We start from the raw sequence: 12,519 nt of genomic DNA on the forward strand, positions 1-12,519 counted from the left end.
TCCAGTGACCCTTTTTCAGAACTGTCTTCATAGATGCTGCCAGACCTGCTGAAATTTTCCAGCACTTTCTGATTTTGTTTCAGAATCCCAACATCTACAGTTCTTTAATCAAAAATCCTCTCTTGCTTTAATTTGTCATTTACAGTCCTGCCACTTAGGCAGTGTGTTTTCAACTGTTCTACAGCCAAAAGCTAACAACAATGGACTTGTTGGGCTGAAGGGTCTGTTTCCACATTGTAGGTAATCTAATCTAATCTAATCAGTGCTACCAGATGATCCAAGAGGTATGTCTTTTAAGTTAAAAGGCATGCTACAAGCAAATTTGTAATACAAATAGTTTTAAAAAACAACATATTTGTACATCTTAAAGTTTTCACATTTGAGTAGGAAAGTATGCCTTGGCTTCAATCTTCCTCAAATGGTAGAAGAAGTCAAGTTTAAAGTCAAGAAGGAAAAGGACCAGAAACAGCTAGTCATGGTGCAACAGGCCAGAAGCCCTCCATTATTAAACAGTCGGTAAGGGAACAAATGGTCAAGGAACAACTAGTTGAAGATTTCATACAGATTCCCTAGACTCAAAGCGAAACCTGAACAGACGAGTTATAGAGTTATAGAGATGTACAGCACAGAAACAGAGCGTTCGGTCCAACTCGTCCATGCTGACCAGATAGCCCAACTGAATCTAGTCCCATCTGCCAGTACCCAGTCCATATCCCTCCAAACCCTTTCGATTCATATACCCATCCAAATTGCTCAAAAAATGCACTACCCGCAGGGAATCGATGCAGACAATCAATCTGTGTAACACTTTGTAAAACCTACTTTGGAAATAGAACCAGTTTGACTCAAGATTGGAATACAGACAGACTCTGACCTCACACTATTAATGCATTTTCTGAGCTGAGATGCCACCTTTTGTTATAAAACCTTAAGTTATCTCGAGAAGGTGACTTAAAAGAAGTCTGGGATATACATATTAATAAACTGAGATCTGCAACCCATTCTAAAAGATGAAAGACTTAACAATCCAGATTTGTTCAATATATCATTTCAGTTGCATGACACTGTAATCTTTTACTATAAATTCTGTGTTATGATGTTATCCTCCACAACCACTTGATGAATGAGAAGCTCTCTGAAAGCTAGTGCTTCCAAATAAACCAGTTGGAGTATAACCTGGTGGTGTGTGAATTTTAGCATTGATTGAGATTGACTGACTACATTGGCATGAGAAATTTGTTTCATTCAGGATCCAAGATGGAAACCACTGACTAAATTGGATTGTCAGAAGTGTTTTTCTCTGTTATTAACACTGAAGAGATTTCAGACTGCAAGGATCGGTAAGGTTTGTGAGAAAATACCAGCAATGAATTTGCCTTTGAGCCATATATCCCACTTGAGCTTATTGATGCTTCTTCAACTGAGGTGACTCAGCTTGGTAAACAAATAGTTATAACAGATTTAAATTTGATGTCAGATATTGAAGCAATTCTAAAGATGAAGTTTTTTTAAAAAGCTTATTTCCTTGTCTTGCCAGTAATAATGACAGAGATCATGCTATACAAGAAGCAGCATTTTTAATAGCAGAATTGAGGACATGTAACTGGTGGTTTCACCAACACTGTAATCACTGAAGCTGAACAAAAGCATCCTACCTAATCAATAAGGTTAGAGCCACATACTTCAACACAGATCCATGTTCAAGATTTGAAAATAAAATTTTGCTGACACAATTTGAAAGTGTGGTACATAGAATTTAATGGATGTCACTTTTGAGGAGGGATGATCGATGTCCAAAGATTCAAAATACTGCAAGGAAGAAATTGCCTGTTGCAACAAATAGTCATCTTCTGCAAAAGAAATACATGAGATTAAAAATCTTCCAGATGTTGCAATGGAACATTTGCCAATTTAAGTGGAAAACAATGCTCTGCAAAAGAAATCCAAGAGATTGAAGAAATGTTCAGCCTTTGTAATCTTCTATCAGCTTTCCAAATTTGAAAAGAATTGTGAATTTGCAAGAATAATAAAACCTCCAGACAGCCTGAATTTGTGAAGTCAAAGATCTGGATACACAGGAAGGGGTGGGAATGGACATAGGATAGTATTAAATGTAACTACATACACAAATGGATGGTTATTAATAATGAGAAAAATATATTTTTTAAAATTTCTGTTATAATTAAAATAACTTGGAGGGAGATGTATGCATAGTGGGTCTGAAAGAGTTAATTCTAAAGTGTACTTTAAGCACTACCTGCTATGATGATGTACACAGGACTTTAGACCTTAGCATAAGATCTCTCATCTGGGTCAACCAACTGATAATAATATCTATCACATTAGTGTAATGCGGACACAGTTGTTAACATGCAATCAACTTTAGCTTGTTGAAGGGATGAGCCTCTTCTCATTAGAGTGGCTAATAGTTCTCCTCTTCTAGGCCATGTAGATTCTTATCATAAAAAAAATGGTAGCAGCAAACTTATTTGTGCAGAAAATTTCAAACAGCACTGTGGTCTTCACTGAGGGCTGTTCAAACAGTACTGCCCTTAGTTTCTCAAATCTTTGACTTTCTACTTTCCTCCTGTCCCATCGAGTTGATCTCCAATTTCTCTCTCTGGTGACTATCCCACCAATACAGGCTCCTTATTCTACTGTGCAGTATAAATTCTGCCAAAGGATTTTTTTGCACATTGCAGGCTCCTTGGGAAGGTCTAAAACCCAATATCAAGGATACCCTGCATTTCACCGACCTGTTAAAGGCATTTCACCTTACTGTACTGTTGAAACAGAGGGCATTGTTTTACCTGTACTCCCCTCAGATAGAAATAATGATACAGCGCAATGAGGGAAAAGGAATAGAGCTTTTTTGATTGCTCTGACAAATTAGTGGCACAAACAAACTTTTCTGAATGACCTTCTGCATTGGAAATCTGAGAGGGTATGAGATTCCGAGCAGAAGGCTAATGGTGATCCATTCAGCTTGGCATTGTAGAGTGTAATTCTAGCCTGTAGTAAAAAGACGTTTAACTTCTCCCCACTCAATCACTAGAATCTTGAGCTCATTTCAAAAACTAATCTTACAACTGCAAAGTTTGTTTGGACTGCTATTCTAATTTTCTTCAAATAGTTACTAATTTATTTGCAGGTAAATGGAACTCTGAACAGGTCAAAAGCCTTTCTCAAAACCATTACATTCTTGAGCACAAATACCACACCATATAGAAGACATGTTCTTTAATAGGTAAGGCTTATTCTATGTAATCTACTTTTGATTGTTTGCCCATTCTGACTGGCCGGAAAGGAATTTTCCAGAGCTTCCGGCTAATTAATATTGTAGTGTTCTATCCAGAGTATATTCTGTATCATTGTTACTCTCAGTGCTTCTTCCATGTCAACTCAGGGTGGAGCTGATTTATCAGCCAAGGATGAGTGATATGTGATCATTAGGAGGACCTTTCCTTGCCCATGTATGATCTGATGCCATTTGACTTTGAGTACAATCTTCATTGAAGACACTGTTCTTCAGAAAAAACAAGCATATTCAACAAGAAACAAAATGGGTGCATGGATCAGATCAGACCAGATCCCCTCAAAATATTTTAAAAAGGTAACCTAGGCCCTGACTTTTCTTATTTTTAAAGGTAAACATCAGGTATCGTGATCGAGATTAATGTGACTGCTCAAACTATTTGACATTAAGCAATAAACAATTTATTGAAACACTAGCTAAAAATACAAACAAAGAGGAACTTAGAATCATTTAACTCTGGAAAATGTAACAGAATAATAGATGCTACAACTATTACTAATTAACTGTTCCAATACAGTAACATCCCAAAAACCCACCCCTTGGCAAAAAGGCAAATTTATACACAGAGGTTCACATGCAGTTCTCCAATCCAGATGGGAAAGACATGAGGAGAAAATTCAAAGAGTAGCAGCTAAGAGACATTCACTGAATCTTCCAATTCTGTTGAGATCCCAATAACTTCTGCCGCTACTGAACAAACTAAAACACTGAAATAAAGTTCTGTGCGAGCTGACCACACCCATTCATGCAAGTTTTTAAAAAACCCAAGGACTCCCAAGCTGTTTACTCAAGTGGTCTTCAGTAGCTAGTTCAATACCTCTGCCTTGCAACCTCACTTAAAATAAAGGACAAAATAAACTCTTAAAGTGGCAGCATCATCACATCTTTCAAAACATAGATTACAGCATCCTTCTTCTAGACCGAATACAATCAAGCTTTCCATGTTAATACTATTATATATGAATTATGTAGATTTTGGCGTGCAAGGGTCAATTTCAAAGCTTGGGTATGATACAACTTGGGAGCATTGTAAAGCATGGGGAAGATAATTAGGAACACCAAAAGGACATTGACAAATTGCTGACGAGGCAGATAGGTACAGGGCCATGCACAGCAACATGTGCCCTGGAATCACTCCTGACTGGGGCCTCACCTGACCTGAGCACAGTGTGTTCCAGGAATTGATGTACCATGTACTGGACTGGAGTATTGATAGCCTGAAGAAATTGTTTTCCTTGGGTGGGGTGGGGGAGAAGGCTAAGAGAACATCTGATGGAAGTTTTCAAAATACAAGGGGTCTAGACAGAGTAGTTCAGGAGGAACTGTTCCTGGTTGGATCAAGAACCAAAGGACTAATTCTTCAATTGTTTTGCAAAAGCAACACATATAAGGTAAGAAGGGATCCTTTTCACACAAAGCATGGTTAGGGTCTGGGAATGCACTGCCTGGAAGTGTGGTGGAAACATGTTGAATTGACGCATTCAAGTGAGCATTGTTGGTTCATTTCCTGCACTGGTTAAGGTTATCATGAAGGAGTCTCTTTGCCAACCTTGCCCTCACCACAGATTAAACCATCACCAGTTGTCTCTCTCTAAAATAATGGAATTGTGGCATCTTTACTTGATGGATTTAAGTAGAAACATGTGTGGGACTACAGGGAAAAGGAAGGAGACTAGCATCAAGCACCTAATTAAAATACTCAGAACTGGTGCAGGTGCAATGGACTGAACGATCACCTCTTGCAGAGTACAGTCAAGTGACTATTGAGTCATTCTGCTGGGTCAAGCAAGTATGTTATCCTTAAGTTGACAAAAGCACAACACTAACTCTGTGCATTTCAAAACACTCATGACCATTCCGTCCCCACTATATCACTCTGCACTGCCACATCTGATGGATTTGCTGGTGGTAAAGGACATGCTGATGCAGGAGTCTGAGACATTAGCTAAGTGATATGATCCCATGAGTCTGACTCTGTTGGTTTGTCACTTGACTGATCTGTAGAACTGCTCTCCTAAATCTGCACAAGCTACCCAATGTTAAGGAGGAGAACATTTTAGTGATGACTACACAATGTGAACTAAAGGCACCACATTAATTCAAATTCATTTCAAGTTCTTTTCAATGTGGTAATATCCTCACTGTCCTATGGATTGAAACAGAGCTGCTAGGGTGAATATCATTGCTAGTGTGTGAGCGAGGAATGTGCAGATTTTATATCCGACAGCTGCAATACAATGTAAAGACTATATTTCTTAACACATAACTGATAATTCTGCAGAGTAATTGCAGTGAAAATCATGTTATGTTCAGATAAGATATACATTTGCAGCAAGGCTTCCTACACAAAACATTGCAGGCAGTTTAGCACAGTCATAACTATTCCAAACACAGAAAGAAAGGGCTTTGTGAATAAAGAGTGCATATAAATGTAACCACTTGACATCTACTAGCTTACCTCGATATATAGAGTGTTATATCAGTATTCATCCCAAAGGAAGAGGGAGGGATAAAAAGGTATGGTGTCTCTTCAGTGCATCTTCCAAGTGGTGAAACTTCAGTACGGACGGTAATTATCAAGAGATTATTTGCAAGTTCACTTGAAGGTCATCTAAATATTGAAGCACTGATCTAAATGGCCTATTGGCTCTCTGCATAACAGAGAGATAAACACCATTTTGTTTTGATAATTAAAATAAACTTTCATTTTAATATTTATATTGGTTGTGGAAGAAAAATTAATGATTGTGCTGGCATTGAAATCTGTAAAACAACAGGTTTTGAACATAAGATAGGTTAAGTTTGAATTTTGGAGAAGAATGTAAAAGTTTACATCTGATTAATTAAGCTCAAAGAAATGCCTCTGACCAGTTATAATTAATCATTTAAGGTGAAGGAATTGCTCTGATTTAATTCCCCTCACTCTTTTACCCTATAGCTTGACAACTGGATGAGAATATTATTGTTTCCCTGACAAATTAATTTATAGACTATTAAATTATTGTACACAATATTAATTATTGTGAAAAGCATCTTTGCAACTTTCAATTGAAATGGATTTTCTGGAAATGCAAGAGCAGTCTGGAGCCTGGGAGTGAGAAGGCTGGTAAGCTCAGCTTCCGAACACCATTCCAGTCAGTCTCAACAAGGGAAATCTGGATCTCTGCCTCTCAAAACATGGACTGATGTGCAATGCCATTCCCAAAAGGAGATGTTGTCAGTTGTGGTCCTTTCCCGTAAGCACGTGAGCTCCTCCTTTCTGATTAGATATAAATACAACGGTGGGAGTGGGTGGGGTCATTGGTAATAACAGAACATATGGTTGCTGCGCTTGGGGTGTGTAATCTGTTGTGTAGGTGGAGGAACAGAATGGCTCCAGTCAGATCTGAATGAGGATGGTCCATGTTGCTAATTGAGCTGAAAATGTAGATCAATAAAGAAACCTGATGTTCACCAAAGGACAATTTCATCAATTTTGTCTGGTCTAAAAGATGTCCGAATGTACTCAAAGATAACCAGACGGCATGAGGATCGGAATTTCCAATGGATCTGAGAAACCTGCAGAGAGGGTCTTAAAGTACTTTTGAGGGTAAATGGTTGGCTGCTAAAATATAAGGTCCAGTGGGCAGCACTGCAGCCTCACAGCAACAGGGACCAGGGTTCAATTGCAGCCTGTGTGGAATTTCCATGTTCTCCCTGTGTTTGTATAGATTTTCTCCGGGTGCTTTGGTTTCCTCAAACTTTCCAAAATGTGCAGGCTAGGTGGATAGGCCATGCTGAAATTATCCCATAGTATTCAGGGATGTGCTGGTTAGATGGTTTAGGCATGGTAAATGGAGGGTTACAGGAAAAGGGGTGGAATGTCCTTTGGAAAGTCAGTACAGACTCAGTGGGCAGAAAGGCCTCTGCACTATAGGGATTCCATGATTAGTTGACATTTCTGACATGAGGGTTAACCTTGAGAGTCAAAATTCTACTTCCACATGTCGTAGTTACTTCCTTCCACTGAACAGTGGAAACATTCAAAAATATCTGGGTTAATTAGTAGTCAATAAAATGTGGAGCCAGATAGGCACAGCAGATCAGACAGCATCTGAGGAGCAGGAAAGAAAGTCAATGTTTTGGTTGGGACCCTTCAATAGGACTGAGGAGGGAGAAGGGAGATCAAAAATAAATAGGGAGAGGGGTGGGGCTGGAGAAAATATAGATGGGGTGGTGATAGGTGGATGCAGGTAGGGGGTTATTGTGATTGGTCAATGGGAAGGGTGGAGCAGATAGGTAAGAACTTAATTAGTAGTCTGACTGACCATGAATGATGGGTGATTCTCAGAGAAACCTACAGAAGTCCAACAGGACCAGACAGATTTGTGAGAAATGAAACTCACTCACTTTAATAATTTCAGTCCCAGACAAGATCTGATCAGTAGTATAGTTTATTTTGCTCTTGCAAGAGGGGTGTTGTGTCCAGTGTCCACAAGACAGGGACACACATACACTGAATTCAACTAGTACACAATATTTATGTAATTTGTTTCTCTTCTCTCCTCCCATTGCTCCTCCCTGTTTACATCTGTTTCTAATCTAACCCCGGCTGTTCATCTCTGAACTCATCTGGCCTTGTCAGTGAGAAAATGTTCATCTCTGCCCTCACAAGGCTGTTTGACCACCTCCCTCTGTGGTCTTATTGTTGTTTATCCTTCTCCACTGCCATCTGTTTTCATGCTTGCCAAAGCAATATTTCCTTTTATCCTTTATTCACACCGAGCTTTATGACCTTTTGATAGTGGTCTTTCTTTTGTTCTTGCTGAAGTGGGAAACAGATGCTTGTAACTATTTGTACAGGCATATCTAGCTTAACCTACACCCCCTCCCCTCACAGCACCTTGTCTATTTGTCTGTAACATCTACCATTGTTTGCAGGCACATTTCATTCTTGTATGCACATTTTAGCTAATACAAAAACAATTATGTATTTCCTTCACATAGTTTTCATTCTTGTTAACTCAGCTCTTAGCTGAAACAATTATACACTGGCGTGAGTTCATTTACCTTGCATAAACAATTATGATTTCAGAAGTAACACTGCTTTACCTATATCCCACAGATTCAAAGAAGGAAGGATGTGCCTGATGGTGGGGGAGACGAGAATCTTAGGCCGTAACTTGAAGACAAGGGGTAAACCTTTTTTGGACTTAAACAAGAAGGAGTTTCTTCTCCCAGAGAGTAGTGAAACTGTGGAACTGACAACCCCAGAAAGTGCTTGGGGCCCAAACCTTGTGTGTTTTCAAGGAGGAGGTAGGTAGAGCTCTTGTGGCTCCAGGGATGAAGGAAGACAAAGAGCTGGTGGACTCAGGGCATTGAGCTGGTTGATCATAATGAATTGCCAAGTCTTCTCGAGGGGTCGAATGACCTAGTCCTGCTTCTATCCTCCATGTTTCTAAGATGTAAAGACTGTTCCAATGGCCTCTTCAAATTTCTATCTGACCATTAGTAAAATCTATTTAACTCCGAGTTAAGAATGAGTGATGATTTTATGGTGTCTGATTTGACTGAAAATAAGTGGCAAGGTATATTTGTAGTTTTATTTTGAGATCGTAAATGAAGGGACTTGTTCTTTGTGCGAGTGCAGTTTAAAACAAACTTTCTTTCACAAGCTGTGCAACATATCAGTCAACCAGTTCCACCATAAAGGGTAAAATCATCAGAGTTCAGAAGCCATCAAGAAAACATTGATTTTATCATACCTGTATGTGGTAGAAATGTATCCATAAAAATTCATATCATCTCCTGACTTAATCCTACACAGGGTTGCTCAGTAACAGCAATGTGGGTGAGACAGAATTTCAACAATTAGGAAAAGGATGATGGATTCTGAATTCATGCCAACATATTATTTTTCATGCTTACACTAAAATGCATTGTGAACAATTGTTTCTTTGTAAATAAAAAAAACTGCAGCATCTTTGAACTAAACCCATTTGATTGTTAACGATCTTGATTTTGAAAAGTTTCAGGCTGAGCTTCCAGCTGCATTTGGTGCTTTGTTCAAATGTTGGCATCTCAAAACATAGAACTGTGTCAGGAAAACATAATAACAATAGCACCACATTGATTATTCATAACACTTACTTACCTCCAAAATGCTGCAAATCCTTCTTCAGGCTATTAATTTTGTGCACTTTCCTTTCAGTTAAAAAGAAGCAAGTGAGCAGAGAATAATGGTTGCTTTTCAATTTCTCTGAAATAATTAATGGAGAAAGGATCTAACAACAGAAAGCTACTTTGTTGCATAAATTGACCCTGATTGAACCAATTTCTAAAGGAGCACAAAGCAATTAGGATTCCAAACTAAAAAGGCCATCTTTGTTTTCAATTATGCAAACAGTATTTTCCTCTTTGTATTTTAGTAGGATTTTTTTCCTTTGTTTGTCATTCATTAATTATTCTTTGTTTCTCTTCAGCTTTAATTTATTTCTGGCCTCTCAACTAAAACACAATAAATTACAAATGTTTTTGCTGAACACCAAATTTAAATATGTCCGTACTTCAAATATTCGCCTCTCCTGAGGATACAGTTCAACACATAAGATAAGGCTAATTCATTTATGTGGCCCCCTGTCCTAGCTGCCTATCTTCATGTATGTGACCAGCAAATTCTTGGAGACTATTCTATCATCACACACATGAATAAACATACCCAGTATGGCTACAGATTATATGTATCAGTTAGAAAGTGTGATGATACTTTGAAGAAGTGTATTTTGTCCTTTTTTTAATGAAGAGAGATTGAGATAGAGGTGAAAAATGGTCTGTTTCAAGCCAATAAAGTAAATATCTTGTGAGGCCTTGGTTGTGTTTTTACGTTGGAACAATAAAAACAGCATGAATGGGTGATGGCAGGCTCCCACAGGACTCAGGGTTTTAGTTTAGCTTTCAGTAGTCGATGGGGTTTTGAAACTGGTTGTGAAAGCTGCTACATCTTTCTCTTTAGTACAGCTAAAAGCTGGAGAATCTGAGGTAATCTGCTTTACTGAATTTGCCTTTGCTAAAGGTGTGTTTATGGAATGTTGGTATATTGGAACAGTTGCTGTTTACTGATAAATAATCTAAATATTGGTTATGTTTTTAAGTAGAATTAAAATTAGACCTTGTTTGTATTTTAACAATGGAGTAAGAATAAAATATGCTTTGGTTAAAGCTGAGCAACATAACCAATCGAATTTCATCTGAAACACAGCATCTTACGCTTGCCTTGAAATGAGAAAAAGTTGGGGTCGAGGCTATCTCCTTGATATATTTGAAGGGGGTTCAGTCTGGTCCACAACAATAGGAAATCATAGTATTTTGAGGTTGAGTTGGGGTTAAATTTGGTGGGAAGTAGAGCAAGATATATATTGTACTACTGCAAACGAATAAGAATTTATTGATATAGAGTGGAAAGTGGCCAGTCACTTTGCTGCTGCTTATTTTGTTCTGCTGCCCAAGACAAGTGCAATAGGTTTGAATCTGAGATAGAAGTCGAACAGTAAGCAATGCTGCCAGAAGTTCAGTGTAATTTTCAGCTGCATTTAAAAAAAATCAGTAGAATGTCAAAAAACGCCAAGTTTCTAGTAAATCAGTATTTTTCTTACTGGAGGATGATTAACCATGATGTTCATTCAAACCCCAACTTATTTAAGGTCACTAATGCTTCTCACCTTCAAAGAGAAACTGAACGACACAAATTCCTGACAGATAAATCAAGGTGGACACTTGGCTGCAGTTCAACAACTGTGTGTCCCATTGTGCAATTGCTTTGTCAGAGCAACACCCTTGCACCCTGCATGGCCACCTTCATCCATGATCTTTCATCTATGCAAGTTGATATCAGCAAACCATAAGCCTTCTCATGTTATCCTGCTCAAAACAAGATCAACTTGGACACTGCTTTAGCCCTTTAGCACTTTAGAGCTCAGAGCACCTGTGACTTGTATGCTTCTATCAGGCTGTCTTGCATGCAGGCACACACATCATGCATCAGCAGAGGATTCACTATGTGATTCTTAATGTTCACTTACTTTACATCCTGCTGGGAGGCTGCCAGCCTCTCTATACTTCACATTGCAGTAAGTGTGAATTAAGGAAGCAATGGCTTACAAGTTGCTGTGCATTGTTTGGGTTGCACTCAGTTGTAGAACAGAGGGTGATGCAGGCATCTTATGTGCAGTGAGAAGCACTGAACAGTCCAAACCATGAGGCAGATATGTCACAGCTGCAGTGTGCCAGCAGTTTATGAAGCAAACCTTGTCAATGTCAATTCTTTGGATTGGGAAAGTAAAGCATCAAAATGGAAACAGAGGCATCAGACAGGAGATAGCCTATGACAGAAACATGTGTAGAAAAAGAGTTTCCTGTTTGAAGATGTGAGGCAAATGCCAGTTCAATGGCACAGGTTTTGAGGAGAAACATGAGGGATCAGGTTGTAAAAGTAGATTCACCTACAGCTGGAGACACATTGTTAAAGATATTCCAAATGTGAGGTGCTGCATTTTGGGAAAGCAAATCTTAGCAGGACATAGACACTTAATGGTAAGGTCCTAGGGAGTGTTGCTGAACAAAGAGGCAGGTTCATAGCTCCTTGAAAGTGGAGTCACAGGTAGATAGGATAGTGAAGAAGGCATTTGGTTTGCTCTCTTTTACTGGTCAGAGTATTGAGTACGGGAGTTGGGAGGTCATGTTGCGGCTGTACAGGAAATTGGTTAGGCCACTGTTAGAATATTGCATGCAATTTTGTTCTCCTTCCGATCAGATATTGTGAAACATGAAAGGGTTCAGAAAAGATTTACAAGGATGTTGCCAGGGTTGGAGGATTTGAGCTATAGGGAGAGGCTGAATAGGCTGGGGCTGTTTTCCCTGGAGCACCAGAGTCTGAGGGGTGACCTCATAGAGGTTTACAAAATTATGAGGGGCATGAATAGGGTAAATTGGCAAGTCTTTTCCCTGGGCTTGGGGAGTCCAGAACTAGATGGCACAGGTTTAGGGTGAGAGGGGAAAGATATAAAAGAGACCTAAGGGGCAGCTTTTTAATGCAGAGGGTGGTACATGTATGGGATGAGCTGCCAGACAAAGTGGTGGAGGCCAGTACAATTGCAACATTTAAGAGGCATTTGGATGGGCATATGAATAGGAGGGCTTTGGAGGGATATGGGCCGGGTGCTGGCAGG

The sequence above is a fragment of the Hemiscyllium ocellatum genome, chromosome 21, assembly GCF_020745735.1.
Source record: "Hemiscyllium ocellatum isolate sHemOce1 chromosome 21, sHemOce1.pat.X.cur, whole genome shotgun sequence".
Lineage (NCBI taxonomy): Eukaryota > Metazoa > Chordata > Chondrichthyes > Orectolobiformes > Hemiscylliidae > Hemiscyllium > Hemiscyllium ocellatum.